Below are 14954 nucleotides of genomic sequence, written 5' to 3'. Positions count from 1 at the left end.
GGGAAGGGGGGTCACAGCTTAGGAGGCCAGCGAGGGAGCCCAGCCTAGCTTCTCTGATCAGGAGGTCCAAGTCCTAGGGAGGTTGGAGGAGTTAGGGAGGGGCGCAGACACAAACCGACTACAGCTCTTTCCATGCCGGACTCTGATGGCAGGCCCAGGCAGCCTGCAACTGTGCTCATCCTGGATCTATTGATATCTTCACACTGACACTGCCTTTGACTTCCTCTAGATTTGTGAGGACCTGGGTTAGCTTGATGCTGTCCCCCTCCCCGCTCCCTTCCCTATTATAGCAGTTGCTTGTAGGATTTATTTGGGCTGGTGTGTGTGTGCATACTCTCTGCTTACCACGGCACGGTTTGTAGTTTTATTTGGGTCGCTCCTGTCCATCTACAGTTAGAGCCAGAGACAGAAAGGTCCATTAGGAGGTGACTGTGATAGTTGAACTGGGAAGCTAGGGCTGCATGAATGAAGGCCGAGGCTAAGGGGCTTGAGAGCTGCCCACAGCGCCATGAACTATTAAGGAGGCAGAATGGATGCTGTTTGATCATAGATCAGCTGTGCTTTTTGCCGGAAGGAGCTGTATAAAATGCTAATTGGACCAGACAGACAGCATTCGAATACATTCTGTAGCCTGCCAAGATCGGGAAAACCTGTGGCAGGGGAGCCACCTGTGGCTGACGGCACAGGCTCTGGAGTAGACTGCAAGGGTGGAGGTCTAGCAAGGTTTATTAGCTGTGACCTTAGGCCCAGTACTTAACCTCTCTGTTCCACCCTTACACTATCTGTAAGGCAGGGATCGCCTCTATTTTGGTTTGGTGTGTACTACATGACAAGTGTAACCTTTTGAGGACAATCTCTTCCAGGGGGCCATTGTTCTGTTGTTTTGTCACCTGTCTGCCATTATTTATTTTTGGGATTGAGATAAAAACTGCCATGGAGAAATTCTGTAGCTTTGCAACTGTTATGGTTCCTTTGCTTTGTACATAAAATTGGAGAGACGGGAGTGTATTATAGGCACGTTGCAATTATCAAGTAATAAATTAACTGATAAATCAAGGTGCCGAGCCTTTGATGTAGAAACTGGTGCATCTGGTGTAGAAGAGTGAGCTGCTTCTGGCTGTTCACGAACTTGTGCCATTTCAAAACCAGCCCAGCACACGGAGGCTTTGCTGGGAACTTTGCTGGTGTAAACAAACCTCTCTGACACTCAGCTCTCGAGTTTGCCCTGTGGTGCTGAGCCTGGGATGCTGCGTCATCTGAATAGAAACTAGAAGGTCTGTTCTCAGCTAGTGAGGCAGAGCTGCCCATGGACTCTCAGAAGCAGTGCCAGGGAAATGGGCCACTGCGTGCTGACTGCTTTTGTGATCTCCCCCTCAAAACTCAATACACAAACCAGTTTACGCAGCAAAAGCATTGCTCACAGTTGGAGTGTTAGCCATAGCAGATGCCCAAACACAGAATTATTTTCAACACATGTGAAGCAAGCTAAAAAAAAAAAAGGAAGCAGGTACCAAAAGGTACAAGCTCATGTTCGACACAGAACAGAAATCTGCAGCACATAGTAGGCCTGCAGGAAACAGTAGTTGGTTGGTTAAAGAGCAATGATTCTTAGAAACAGTCCCAGGAATGTGCAAGTGCCCAGTTTAAATAAAGTAGCCCATTAAACATGAATTTACCAAGCCGGGGAGGGGGGAGACATGGGTAGCTAGCTTTGCTGTAAGGTTTATTATTCTCTTTTGATCGGTCTTAAAATCTGTGAAACAAACCACAGATAAAGCCACACAAGGTAAGTGTACAGCTTTCGTTATATGACAAAGATCTGTGTAAACACCCAGGACTAAGAAATAGAACTTTACAGCCACTCCAGGTGCCCCTTTATGCACCTCAACTTGTGTTTTGCTAAGGAAACCACCCTCCTGACCTGGGCATTGGTTACTTGAAGTGTGTGTCCTGGCCAGCAGTATAATGCCCCTCACTGGGGACATCTTCAGGAAGCCATTGCCTAGTCTTGTCTCCATCACTGCTCTCTGTGCTGTTGGGCTGCTGGCCTCCTCTTCTCTCTTTCTTACAGCTGACTTACCAGTCCCCCACTGTGCCGATTCCCTTGAGGCATCCTTCAGATGGTCCCCATGTGTGTTTTCCACATTGCCGCAGCTCCATGTGGAGGCTTCCTCACACTCAGGCCCATCGTCCAGGCCGATTGGAGGTGGGATGTTCTCAGGAAACACACCGGGGCTACTGTCTGTTTCTGCGATGTGAGCAGCCCGGTTCGCACACCCTGGGATTATATGGCATCTGCAGACAGAGGCGTTTGAGTGCTACAGTGTTCGCATTCACAGAAACAGTTTCTACCCCTACTCTCTGTACCCAAAGGCGAGCAGTTCAAGATGAAGCATGGGTGATTCTTTCCCACCAGCCACTAGTTCCAAAGGGAGTTACTGTCCTCCAAACTAGCCAATTAGATTAAGCATGATTTGAATTAACTAATTTATATTTGATAGGCTCTGCTCAACTGCACTGGTTCCTTTTGAAGGCCAAATTGGCTCAGCTAGGGGCAACCTCTTCCTTGTGAGAGTCCTGACATGATCTTGACTCTATTCGACAACTTCCTTATCATCAGGTAGAAACAAGTGCTCCAGGCTTGCCTTAGAGGTTAGCCCTTTCCTCCAAAATGCTTCTTTGCTCTTTTTAAACAAAGCACTTCAAGACCACGGGCTAGTGAGATGCCAGATGCCACCAACCATGATCACCTGAATTTGATCCCTGGGGGCTATGTGGTGCAAGAGAATTTACTCCCATATCCTGTCTGCTGACTGAGACATGTGCATTATGGTACAGGCATGCGCACACAAGTAAATGCAATCAAAGCAATTCAAGAAGAATCATAAGACTGCAATCTAAGTTGATATGTTGTTAGAGACACTTAATTGCTATTTTGTTTCCAATCTATCTTCTTTCTATCTCTGGCTCTCTGTCTGTTTGTCTGTCTCCCTTCTTCCCCCTCCCTTCCCCCCCCCTCTTATCTCCTGTGAGTTCACTCATTCTCTCTCTCTCTCTCTCTCTCTCTCTCTCTCTCTCTCTCTCTCTCTCTCTCATGCACGTACATACACACATGCAAATTCATGGTCTTCTTTTTTCTGTTTTGGTGTCTGGGACACAGGACTTACTATGTAGCCTAGCCTGGGTTATCATGCCCAGGCCAGCCTGGCATCCATGACCCTCCTCCCTTATCTGGCATCACAGATACAGTTCTGACAACTTTACTTCCTAATAAAGTAACTTGAGGCTCCCCATGACACCCCTCCTCAGTGCACGACTAAGCCTATAAATTGGGCCTTTCTTGCTCTTAGCTGCATCCCCGTCTTTCATGCCCAGAGAACTCATGAACCCAGAGAATAATGGAATTAGCATGGCCTCATGCCACCGAGAGAGTCTCAACTTAATAATGCAGCCAGAAGCTGAATCAGAGGAGCTGCTGAGGGGGTGCAGCCCCCTTCTGTTCTGTTTGAGCCCCACCCCCACTACCTGCATAGCTTGAGCATACCGAATTAGCTCTGCCATTCTCAGGAATTGGTCTGGACTCACAAGTGTGCATGTTTGATACTCGGCTAATGTTCCTTTAAATGTGGAATGATAATCTCTGAGTCCTTCCATGCTGATAATTTTTTCAAAAGAATCCTTATTCTTTTTTTAAAATTGAAAGTAGATTCTTCTCCCATACAACACATTCTAACTACAGTTTCCCACTCCCTCCTAGCTTCCCTGACCTCCCCTCTCCCCCAGATCCACTCCCCCTCCATTTCCTCTTCAGAAAAAAAGCAGGCCTCCAAGCAACAGGACAAAATGAGACACAACAAGGCAAGACAAAAGCCCTCATATTGAGGCTGGACAAGGCAACTCAGGAGGGAAAAGAGCCCCAGGAGCAGCCCTGCTAGATAGGGACCGCCTGCTCACACCACTCCCTTGGTTATCTTAAATATGTTTCCTCACCCGCTTACCCTCCTGCCTCAGTTTCCCCAGCCTTGTAGCCTCCTCCACTCATTTTTGCTTACTTAATCTTTTCTTCTCCACTTTACTTAAGATGTTTTATGATATCATCTATTGTGTCTTTAAGAGAGTCTCTGTTTGAAGTTGCTCCTTTTTGTAACACCTAGTTTCCTTTTTGTAATACCTTTTCATTCTGTTCTTTGTGTCTTCTGATTTCCTTTGTGTCTTAGGGTGCAGACTCCACAGCTATGACGGCTCCAGGGAATGTTTCTAGCTCGTTTGGAGGGATGTGGAGTAGTTCTTATTCTCATACCATTTTGTGGGATTTTGCCTGTTCTGATTTTTACACCGAATTAATTTTTCCCGAACTTATAAAAGAATGTCCTTGTTTAGCCTGGCATTTCTTAATTCACAAATCTTCTTCCCATGTCTTCTTAGCATGCCTATCTTGTTTTGAGACAGAGTCTCCCAGAGCCCACGATGTTCTTGAACTAGAGGATGATTTTGGACTTCTGTTCCTTCTGCTTCCACCTCCCAAATGTCAGATGCTCTTTCCCCAGCTGGTGGCACTGTTTGGGAAGCTCCTGCAATCTCTAAGCCGGGCAGAGCCTTACAGGAAGATGTGCATCATTGGGGACAAACTGAGTTTTTATAGCCATTCTCCCTCTCTGGTTCCTGTGTGTGCATGTGGTGTGAGCCAGCAGCCTTCCTGTGCATGCAGTGTGATCCTCCAGCCTTCCTATGTGTATATACTGTGTGATCCTCCAGCCTTCCTATGTGTATATACTGTGTGATCCTCCAGCCTTCCTATGTGTATATACTGTGTGATCCTCCAGCCTTCCTGTGTGTATATACTGTGTGATCCTCCAGCCTTCCTGTGTGTATATACTGTGTGATCCTCCAGCCTTCCTGTGTGTGTATACTGTGTGATCCTCCAGCCTTCCTGTGTGTATATACTGTGTGATCCTCCAGCCTTCCTGTTGTGCATGCTGTGTGACCCCCTAGTGTGTTTCTGCCATCCCTCCCAGGAGCTGTAATCCAAAGCAAACCCCCTTTTTCTTAAAGTCAGTTCTGTTAGTGATTTTTATCACAGAAATGAATAACACAAGTTCCTCCTTTTTGATCAAGTTGTAAAGGTTGGGGGGCATTTTTCCTTTGTAAGAAACAAAGCTATCACAATTCAGTGCTCTCTGTTCATTGATCAATTTCAGATAACAGCTTTGGGCACCTCACATTTACTGATGCAGGCAACCACTATTCATGCTTGGGTATCAAAGCCAATGGTTGCCTGTTAAACACCCAGCTCTAAAGAAGAAAGGAGTTCTCACTTGTTCCTCAGTAGAAATACCCAAGACTTTGAAAATTAACGGTAAGGAGGGTAGGCATGATGATTTAAATAAAATCTTCAGGTAACATTGGGAAGATGGGGAGTTACTGGGGTGCATTTACCAATCCACCCCAGTGCTTTATAGGTGATGATCAGTCAGTTACCTAAAAAACCGTGTGGAGCTTTTTAGGGATGAGCCTCGCCTGATTTCTACAATTCAAGCTCTGCTTGAATTCCTACAGCTCTCCCGAGTTTGATGGGTGCCCTGCTCTTGTGGGGAGCAAGTGAGTGGACAGATTAGTGGAGTGAATGACATTCCTGTCTCACTGGCTTCTCTGGAAAACACCCCCCAGACCTGTAGGAATACAGCAGGTCTTTGCCATCATTTATCTGATATAAAATGCCATCAACACAGTCTCCAAACAGTTGTCTGGGATGTCCCCTAACTCAGTGGCTCCCATAGCTCTTCAGCTCCACCTGCTGATGCATTAAGTAGGTTCTGGTATGGAAGGAAAGTTAGTATGTTGGTCACCCTGCTTTTACCTGCATGGTAGTCTCTGCAATGAAGGTTTTCATAGGTTGCCCTGTGACAGGGAGGCCTGAGGAAGCGGCGGTCACGGCTGTGCCTATGCTCCACTCAGCTTGTCAGCAGCTCCCTTTATTCCCTAACTGCTGATTAGTATAGATAATGCTTGTATAAAAGGGCACACATTATTTTCTAATTGCCATTTGCTCTTTAAGCACATAGAGTCAAGTCCATTGGCAGCATTTAATGTGTTGAGTGCTTGTCACCATGTCATGAACAGCCTGAGAGGGTGGATGTGGAGTGAGCAGAGTGTAAGAGCGTCGCTCCCCGGAGTCTTCTCTGTCCCCACAGTTATGCTCCCGAACTTCTTTCTCTTGTGTTCCTCATTAGGAAGCAGCTTGAGTTTCAGCGTGAACAGGAGCTCGCGATCTGACCTCCCAGGGTCTTTGATTTTTGTGCTACCTTGAGACAGACAAAGCTAGAAGCAAGGCAGCATTCTGCTCGGTATTTTATGTATTTGTATGAGCCCTGTCACCTTCCACAGACACCCTCCTCCCCGTGTTTAGTGAGCCCGGAAACCCACTGACACTGAGCATGGAAACCAAGACTGGGCCCTGACCTCGGGCATGGGTGAGGACCTGCGGTTTGCAACTCCGTTTAAATGGGTTTTATTGCTGTGTCTTTGTGCAGTGGGTTGTGGTTAACTCAGAGACTCATATCCGGTTAAAGTGTCAGTGGACTGCTCAGTCATACATGGGACAGCTGCAGCACCCCCCAGGCTCAGGGACTGTCACTCAGGAGGGAGCAGAAAGGACAGAGCAAGCCAGAGGTCAGGGAGTACCGAAACAAAGCAGTATCTTTTGGACATGATAGCATGACAGGACCTTTGGTGGCACCCACCAGTCACTCACAGCAACTGCACGAGATCAAATCCGTCAACGTTCTAGCATGCAGTCGGAAGAGGTTCCTGAGCCCTCACCTCTGAGGCGTTGCAGACGGTTAATGACATCTGGGGGAGGGGGAGTCAGCTCTCTTTAAGGGTATGGTCCCCAGTAAGGTCAGTCATACTCCAGAGGATGGACACACACTCAGGAGCAATTGGGAGGCCCAGATTGGACTCAATGGGTGGCTAAACTAAAGAAGGGGACACGGAGCTGAGGAGGTGGGAGCTGATGGTACATCTGGGAGGAGTTAGGGGAACAGCGAGCGAGGAGGATGAATTTGAGTAAAACACACTGTACAAGATGCCTAAAAATGAATAGGAACACTGAAGAGTAAAGGCAAATGTGTCGGCAGGAAGGCTTATTAGTAGGGACGGGAGGGAGGCCAAGGGTGTGGGGGTATAACCAGAGTGCACCACCTCCATGTTCAAGAGTGTCAGAAATGCAACGAAAGTCCAAACAGCAGCTACACCAACCTTCGAGCAAAGCAGAGCAGCCACCCTTAGGTTTTCAGGCCCCATAAGACTTGTACTGGTTCCTTTCTCCACCTCCACAGGGCACATCCCCAGATTACTGAAAACGATTCCAATTTTGTAGATCGGGTATTATTTAAAGTAAACAACACGGTACTGGAGAGTTGATGGCTCAGTGGTTAGGGTCACTGGCTGCGCTTCCAGAGGACCAGGGTTCAATTCCCAGTACCCACATAGCAGCTAACAACTATCTGTAACTCTAGTTCCTGAGGTTTTCTGCTGCCCCCTTCTGGCCTCTGTCAGAACTACATACCTGTGGTGTACAGATGTACACGCAGACTTGACACAGGCACACATTAAAAAACAAAACAAAACAAAACAAAACAACAACAACAACAACAACAACAACAACAAAAACCAAGCATTTTGAGCTGAAATAATTCTAGAATTATCAGAACCCAGTTAAATGCACCCTTTTGTGCCCTTTCTGAAGGAGTGCACGGGACAGTACATTTTGCACTAGGTGATTACTGGAAGTTGGCTGGTAGCCCAGCTCTCAGTGAAACGAAGTGTGTTGGGCAGAAAACTTCAGCGAGGGGGAAATTCAGCAGATTTTCTTTAGCTATATTTAAATTGAGTGAAATTTGACATTTTTGATACTTGTTACTCTCGGTTCTTCTGAGTTCATCTCGCAATTTCAGCTCTCAGGGATCCAGCAATGCCCTCCTAGGGCCTCAGTATTTTGTGGTTTAATGAATGATCTGGAAAAAAGCCCGTCTCCAGTGTGGCTTTCTCACTTCCCCCTCCATTTCTACTTTGCTGCAAGCCCAGAGGAGGGGTGAGGACTCTGAGCGGAGCATGCAGATTTATTTTCTTTGCTTTAATATAATAACGCCCTCAGGGTCTAAGTTAGCATAATCGTTTTTCCTCTAGCGGCTGTGTGAAGGCTGCCGTCCCCACGAGGGGAGATTGATGTTCCTTTTGCTCAGGATGAGGAAGATTGGCAGGAATTCTTCAGATTTTTCTGGAATTTCTTGGAAGTTCTCCCTTAGGCTTTGAAATCAAAAGTCATAGGGCTCATCCGGGCTGAAAACAAGATTCTGGTCCTGAAAAGAGAACCTAGTATAGGGTTTGTCCTTCTCTCTGTGCGGCTTGGGCTCTGCAAGTTCTTCTATTTCCTGAAGGCCTTCCTTAACAATCAGATGCGGGTTGGCCTTGTGTCTCGTGTTTTGGGATGGGAGGCATGGAATTAGAGGAGACAAAAATTAGTCAATTAGTCTGGTCAGCAAATCCATGACCAGAGCACCAGGTTTTGTGGGCCGACCCTGTTCTCAGAACAGAACTAGAGATAAAACAAACTACCCTCCTGAATGCATTATCTGGACATGTCAAATGTCCAGACGCAAACCAAATTCCCTTTTTAGAAAATGAAGACACATACACTCTCCCTTTGCCTCCTTCCCTTGTCTACCTGCTTCTTCAAATTTGAAGGGTTTTAAAGAGTATATTCATAAAGGAGAGCCTTCCTGACCCCTTGAAGGAATGCTGTCCCAGAAACTGGATATATAGGTGGTAACACATGGACTCCAGCATCCAAGCCATTCAGGGAAAGTCTGAGCTGCAGAAGGCTACTCTGCCTGAGGTCATGCCAGCACAGGCGACTGTAGCCAGGGCAGGGACATAAAATATGGCCATTTCAGCCTAAAACCCTTGTTTTAGTTGGATGGCTGAGATGCAAGAACTCCATGCTGGCTTGGCTGAGGCTGAGGCTTCCTCTATTTTCCTTTTATTTCATGAGTGCTAAACCCCAGTAGATGCACCATCCCCCAGTTATCTCAGTCACAACTTCTGAAGAGTCATTTCAATGATCGACACTAAGCCTTTCTGAGTTCTGTAGAGGTCAGAGCTCAGAATGCCAGACTTCTCTTGTGGCACATAAGCAATGAATTTTGGAAGCCATAGATGCTATTGATTCGATGGGTGGTAGCCATAAGGCAAAGGGAAATGAAGACAAGGGCAGAAAGTGTTTAAAAACATCATTCCCAATGTGTCTCTATTAAACAGACAGGAACTCTTGGGTACCAGGCCAGGCCAGCTCTGATTGTTTGAGTCCAGTGGGAGCTTTATCCCGAGTATCCCAAGGTTGTATCCCACGACTCCTAGCTGGCCTCATCTCTTTGTCTGTGTTGCCCTAGGTATCACAGAGGCTCGTGGACAGGAAGAATCGGCAGCCGTGATGGTGGTTGTGGTATGGTTATAGCCTTGTTTTCAGCCTTTCTCTCACTTAGTGTTTCTAGGCTTCCCTACGACTCACTCAACTGTTTCTGTGGCTCCTGGAGATCCTTCTAATTCTGAGGCTGGCAGATTGTCCAATGGGACACAGAAGGAACAAGAGGTTCAAGTTCCAAGGCAGCCTCCCCTTAAGTCCTTGCTGCTCTTGCCTGAGGGTGACAGTTCAGCCACCAGCCTTCCTGCCCACAGACTCACACTCATGTCCCATTTTGCATTTCCTATTGAAGGAGGGTGCCTCAACAGCCCCCTATCTGGCGTTAGCACAGCCAGTGATTCTGAGCCAGCTCCACTCCAAGGTGGGAGGTCACAAGAAGACCTTCCAGGGGGGTGGGGCGGGGCAGGGGAGATCAAAGTAAAACTTAAGGTTTCTTTTTTTTTTTTTAATTTAGAGAATACTTTATTAGTTTTTGTAATCAAACCCACGTAGATAAGACCTTACATATTTAATACAGTGTGTTACCCCTGTACAAATGGAAAAAACTTAAGTTCAACATTTCTAGACCAATATGGCTGTTAATTTCTGTACAGTGCCAACTCAACACAGTAAACGGGGATACTTTTTTCCAAAGTTGACAGCACAGCTAAAGTTTCAAAAAATTCAAATTATATATCTGTATATATATATTTATATTTATATAAAAAGACCAATAATAGCAGTGTGTTATGCATCAACAGCAACAACAGCTTTTCCAGGTTCTGCAGTCATCTGAACAAAACTGTAGAGACATCCAGCACACTCCATTAAAAAAAAAAAAGTAAAAAAACAAAACCCGAGAAAACAGCACAGTTCTGTTACTCTTGTGGTACCTGGCACCATTTTTTTTTAAATTAGCTTCTCACTCATCATCTGGAAAGAAAACATTCTGAGCAACATCATTAAAAACAGCTCTGATAAAGCACGGTCACTACTACGTGTCATAAAGCAGGTACAAGCTACTTTACATCCACAGAGGTATGATACAGTACTGTCCTACATCTATAATACTAGAGGATACAATTTAAAAGGCATTATTTGAGACTTGATTCTACTTTTCCAGCAGAGGGCCCAAAGGATGGTGTGACACAGCTTTGTAAAGAAACATACTCTAGACAGGATTTCCTTTCACTAGTGGCACAGTTCTAAGGATTCATTCTCTCCATGAATGTCAGCTAAAACCGTTATTAAAAAAATGAAATATCCCTAGAACAAAACCGTATAACCACCGGATTCACATGAAGATGACCTAGTGGAGACAAGCTGGACCTCACCTTACCAACAAGCTATCAAATCTGTTATGTTTAAACAGTGAGACCTCCAAGGAAGGAGATGCCAAGTAGTGCTTCAAAGCTTCGGACCACAATCAAACACAGCATCCTTTTCAACAGAAGCAGAAGCTCATCTGAATATGCTCAAGGATGCTGACATCAACATTTAATCATCTCCTCACTCATCCAGGAAGAAGGGGAGATCAGTTACTACTGTACTTTATTGTGTTCAACCAAATCACCATGTTACAAAAATAGCAAGCTGCCATAATAAAAAATAAGGCTCCTCTATCCAGCACCAGATAGCATCATTTTAATTTCAAGCCTAGAAATTGCACACTTGTATATAAACCAACCGAAGATGAGGATTGAGAGTTCATCTTGGTGGATTTTTCCTTTGATGAATATGAAGTGTCCTTCCTTATCTTTTTTGATGACTTTTAATTGAAAATTGATTTTATTTGATATTAGAATGGCTACTCCAGCTTGCTTCTTCTGACCATTTGCTTGGAAAGTTGTTTTCCAGCCTTTCACTCTGAGGTAGTGTCTGTCTTTGTCTCTGCGGTGTGTTTCCTGTAGGCAGCAGAATGCAGGGTCCTCATTGCGTATCCAGTTTGTTAATCTATGTCTTTTTATTGGGGAGTTGAGGCCATTGATGTTGAGAGATATTAAGGAATAGTGATTATTGCTTCCTGTTATATTCATATTTGGATGTGAGGTTATGTTTGTGTGCTTTTCTTCTCTTTGTTTTGTTGCCAAGACGATTAGTTTCTTGCTTCTTCTAGGGTATAGCTTGCCTCCTTATGTTGGGCTTTACCCTTTATTATCCTTTGTAGTGCTGGATTTGTAGAAAGATATTGTGTAAATTTGGTTTTGTCATGGAATATCTTGGTTTCTCCATCTATGTTAATTGAGAGTTTTGCAGGATACAGTAACCTGGGCTGGCATTTGTGTTCTCTTAGGGTCTGTATGACATCTGTCCAGGATCTTCTGGCCTTCATAGTTTCTGGCGAAAAGTCTGGTGTGATTCTGATAGGTCTGCCTTTATATGTTACTTGACCTTTTTCCCTTACTGCTTTTAATATTCTTTCTTTATTTTGTGCGTTTGGTGTTTTGACAATTATGTGACGGGAGGTGTTTCTTTTCTGGTCCAATCTATTTGGAGTTCTGTAGGCTTCTTGTATGCCTATGGGTATCTCTTTTTTTAGGTTAGGGAAGTTTTCTTCTATGATTTTGTTGAAGATATTTACTGGTCCTTTGAGCTGGGAGTCTTCACTCTCTTCTATACCTATTATCCTTAGGTTTGATCTTCTCATTGAGTCCTGGATTTCCTGTATGTTTTGGACCAGTAGCTTTTTCCGCTTTACATTATCTTTGACAGTTGAGTCAATGATTTCTATGGAATCTTCTGCTCCCGAGATTCTCTCTTCCATCTCTTGTATTCTGTTGGTGAAGCTTGTATCTACAGCTCCTTGTCTTTTCTTTTGATTTTTTATGTCCAGGGTTGTTTCCATGTGTTCTTTCTTGATTGCTTCTATTTCGATTTTTAATTCCTTCAACTGTTTGATTGTGTTTTCCTGGAATTCTTTCAGGGATTTTTGTGTCTCCTCTCTATGGGTTTCTACTTGTTTATTTATGTTTTCCTGGAATTCTTTCAGGCATTTTTGCGATTCCTCTCTGTAGGCTTCTACTTGTTCTCTAAGGGAGTTCTCCACATCTTTCTTGAAGTCCTCCAGCATCATGATCAAATACGATTTTGAAACTAGATCTTGCTTTTCTGGTGTGTTTGGATATTCCATGTTTATTTTGGTGGGAGAATTGGGCTCTGATGATGCCATGTAGTCTTGGTTTCTGTTGCTTGGGTTCCTGCGCTTGCCTCTCGCCATCAGATTATCTCTAGTGTTACTTTGTTCTGCTATTTCTGACCGTGGCTAGACTGTCCTATAAGCCTGTGTGTCAGGAGTGCTGTAGACCTGTTTTCTTTCAGCCAGTTATGGAGACAGAGTGTTCTGCTTTCGGGCGTGTAGTTTTTCCTCTCTACAGGTCTTCAGCTGTTCCTGTGGGCCTGTGTCTTGAGTTCACCAGGCAGGTTTCTTGCAGGGGAAAAGTTGGTCCTACCTGTGGTTCCAAGGCTCAAGTTTGCTCGTGGGGTACTGCCTAAGTCCTCTCCGCGGCGGCAGCAACCGGGAAGATCTGCGCCGCTCTTTCCGGGAGCCTCCGTGCACCAGGGTTCCAGATGACGTTTGGTGTTTTCCTCTGGCGTCTGGATGTGCACAGAGTGCAGTCTCTTCTGGTTTCCCAGGCGTGTCTGCCTCTCTGAAGGTTTAGCTCTCCCTCCCACGGGATTTGGGTGCAGAGAACTGTTTATCCGGTCTGTTTCCTTCAGGTTCCGGCGGTGTCTCAGGCGCAGGGGTCCTGCCGCTCCTGGGCCCTCCCCTACGGGAACCCAGAGGCCTTATACAGTTGCCTCTTGGGCCAGGGATGTGGGCAGGGGTGGGCAGTGTTGGTGGTCTCCTCCGCTCTGCAGCCTCAGGAGTGCCCACCTGATAAGACAGTGAGGTCTCTCTCCCACGGGGTTTGGGAGCAGAGAGCTGCTGCGGGCCGGGATCCGTGGGTGTGGGAAACTTAAGGTTTCTAGACAAGTCCTCAGAGTCTTCTTACTCCCTGAAGACTTATATATCTTTCCCCCCCCCAAAAAAAAACTGTCAGAAAATCATTTGCACCTCCCACACGGCAAGGCAAAAGTTTTCTAAGGCAAATATTATTTTAGAAATATATAATTTCTTTAAAATTATACACACATACGTATAATTTGGGAGTTTCCTAATGCAAACAATGTATTTCAGTCACCTTCTCAACTCCTCCTGGATTCCCTGTCTTTTCTCCCTTCGATTTAATGTTCTCTTTTATGTTTGTTTGTACAGTGCTGAGTCCCATTAGCATGCCCACATGGGTTTGTTTGTGGTCATCACTGCAGCACCTCACAGGGACCACAACACTAAAGAAAATTGACCCTCTTTCCCCTCAGCCATCACCTGTCAACAGTTCCCCAGCTAGGGGAACAAATTTGTGCAGTTGGCATTTCATCAGAGAGATAAATAGTTTCCCCCAGGGTTACACAATAGAAAATGGCAGAGCTAAAATTTAAATTTGTGGATGTTAGCCTCTGGGATCATTCCTGTCCCCATATTACAGGCTAATTCTCCCTAGAGTGCAGTTTCAAATGCAGAACTCCATCCCTGAATTCTGTCTCCTTGCTGCAGGTGCTTGGTTGTAGGACTGCCGTGGCTGCTGTAGGGCACTCTGCCACGATTCCGTGGAAAATCGGTGCATATGTCTATGATTGGAGCAGCTTTGAAAAGCAACAGGGGAGATGTTCTGCTGTAATAATGGTGGAAGGGGTGTGTCTTGGGAAACGGTGTCATGCAGTGTAAGCACAGCTGAAGCACCTTCAGAGCTGGAACCGCCCACAGTGCATCGGGACATCTTGTGATGTTACTCCTCAGTTCTACAGGATAAAGTTGACTAAAGTGGAAACGTGGTTCCCAAGTACTCTTCTTGCTTATTTCCCTTGTTGTACTAGCTAGTTTTGTGCGCCAACTTGACATAAGCTGGAGTTATCACTGAGAAAGGAGCCTCCCTTGAAGAAATGCCTCCATGAGATCCAGCTGTAAGGCATTTTCTCAATTAGTGATCAAGGGTGAGAGGGCCCAGCCCATTGTGGGTGGTGCTGTCCCTGGGCTGGTGGTCCTGGGTTCTATAAGAAAGCAAGCTGAACAAGACAGGGGAAGCAAGCCAGTAAGTAACGTCCCTTCATGGCCTCTGCATCAGCTCCTGCTTCCTGACCTGCTTGAGTTCCAGTCCTGACTTCCTTTGGTGATGAACAGCAATGTGGAAGTGTAAGCTGAATAAACCCTTTCCCCCCAACTTGCTTCTTGGTCATGATGTTTGTGCAGGAATAGAAACCCCGATTAAGGCAGTGTCATGCTGTTATCACTGCTGGAAGGGAATGCAAATACTCTGTTCCCTTCACATTCATCAGCCTCCCCTTATTCATCCAGGGTTCCTATAACCCTTCCACCTCTCCCTCCAAGGATGGGGTAGCACCTGGCTGATTCCACTGTACTAGGTGTTTGGATGGACTTTTGTCAACTGCTCCCCTT

The sequence above is a fragment of the Rattus norvegicus genome, chromosome 3, assembly GCF_036323735.1.
Source record: "Rattus norvegicus strain BN/NHsdMcwi chromosome 3, GRCr8, whole genome shotgun sequence".
Taxonomy (NCBI): domain Eukaryota; kingdom Metazoa; phylum Chordata; class Mammalia; order Rodentia; family Muridae; genus Rattus; species Rattus norvegicus.
This window is presented reverse-complemented; position numbering follows the sequence as displayed.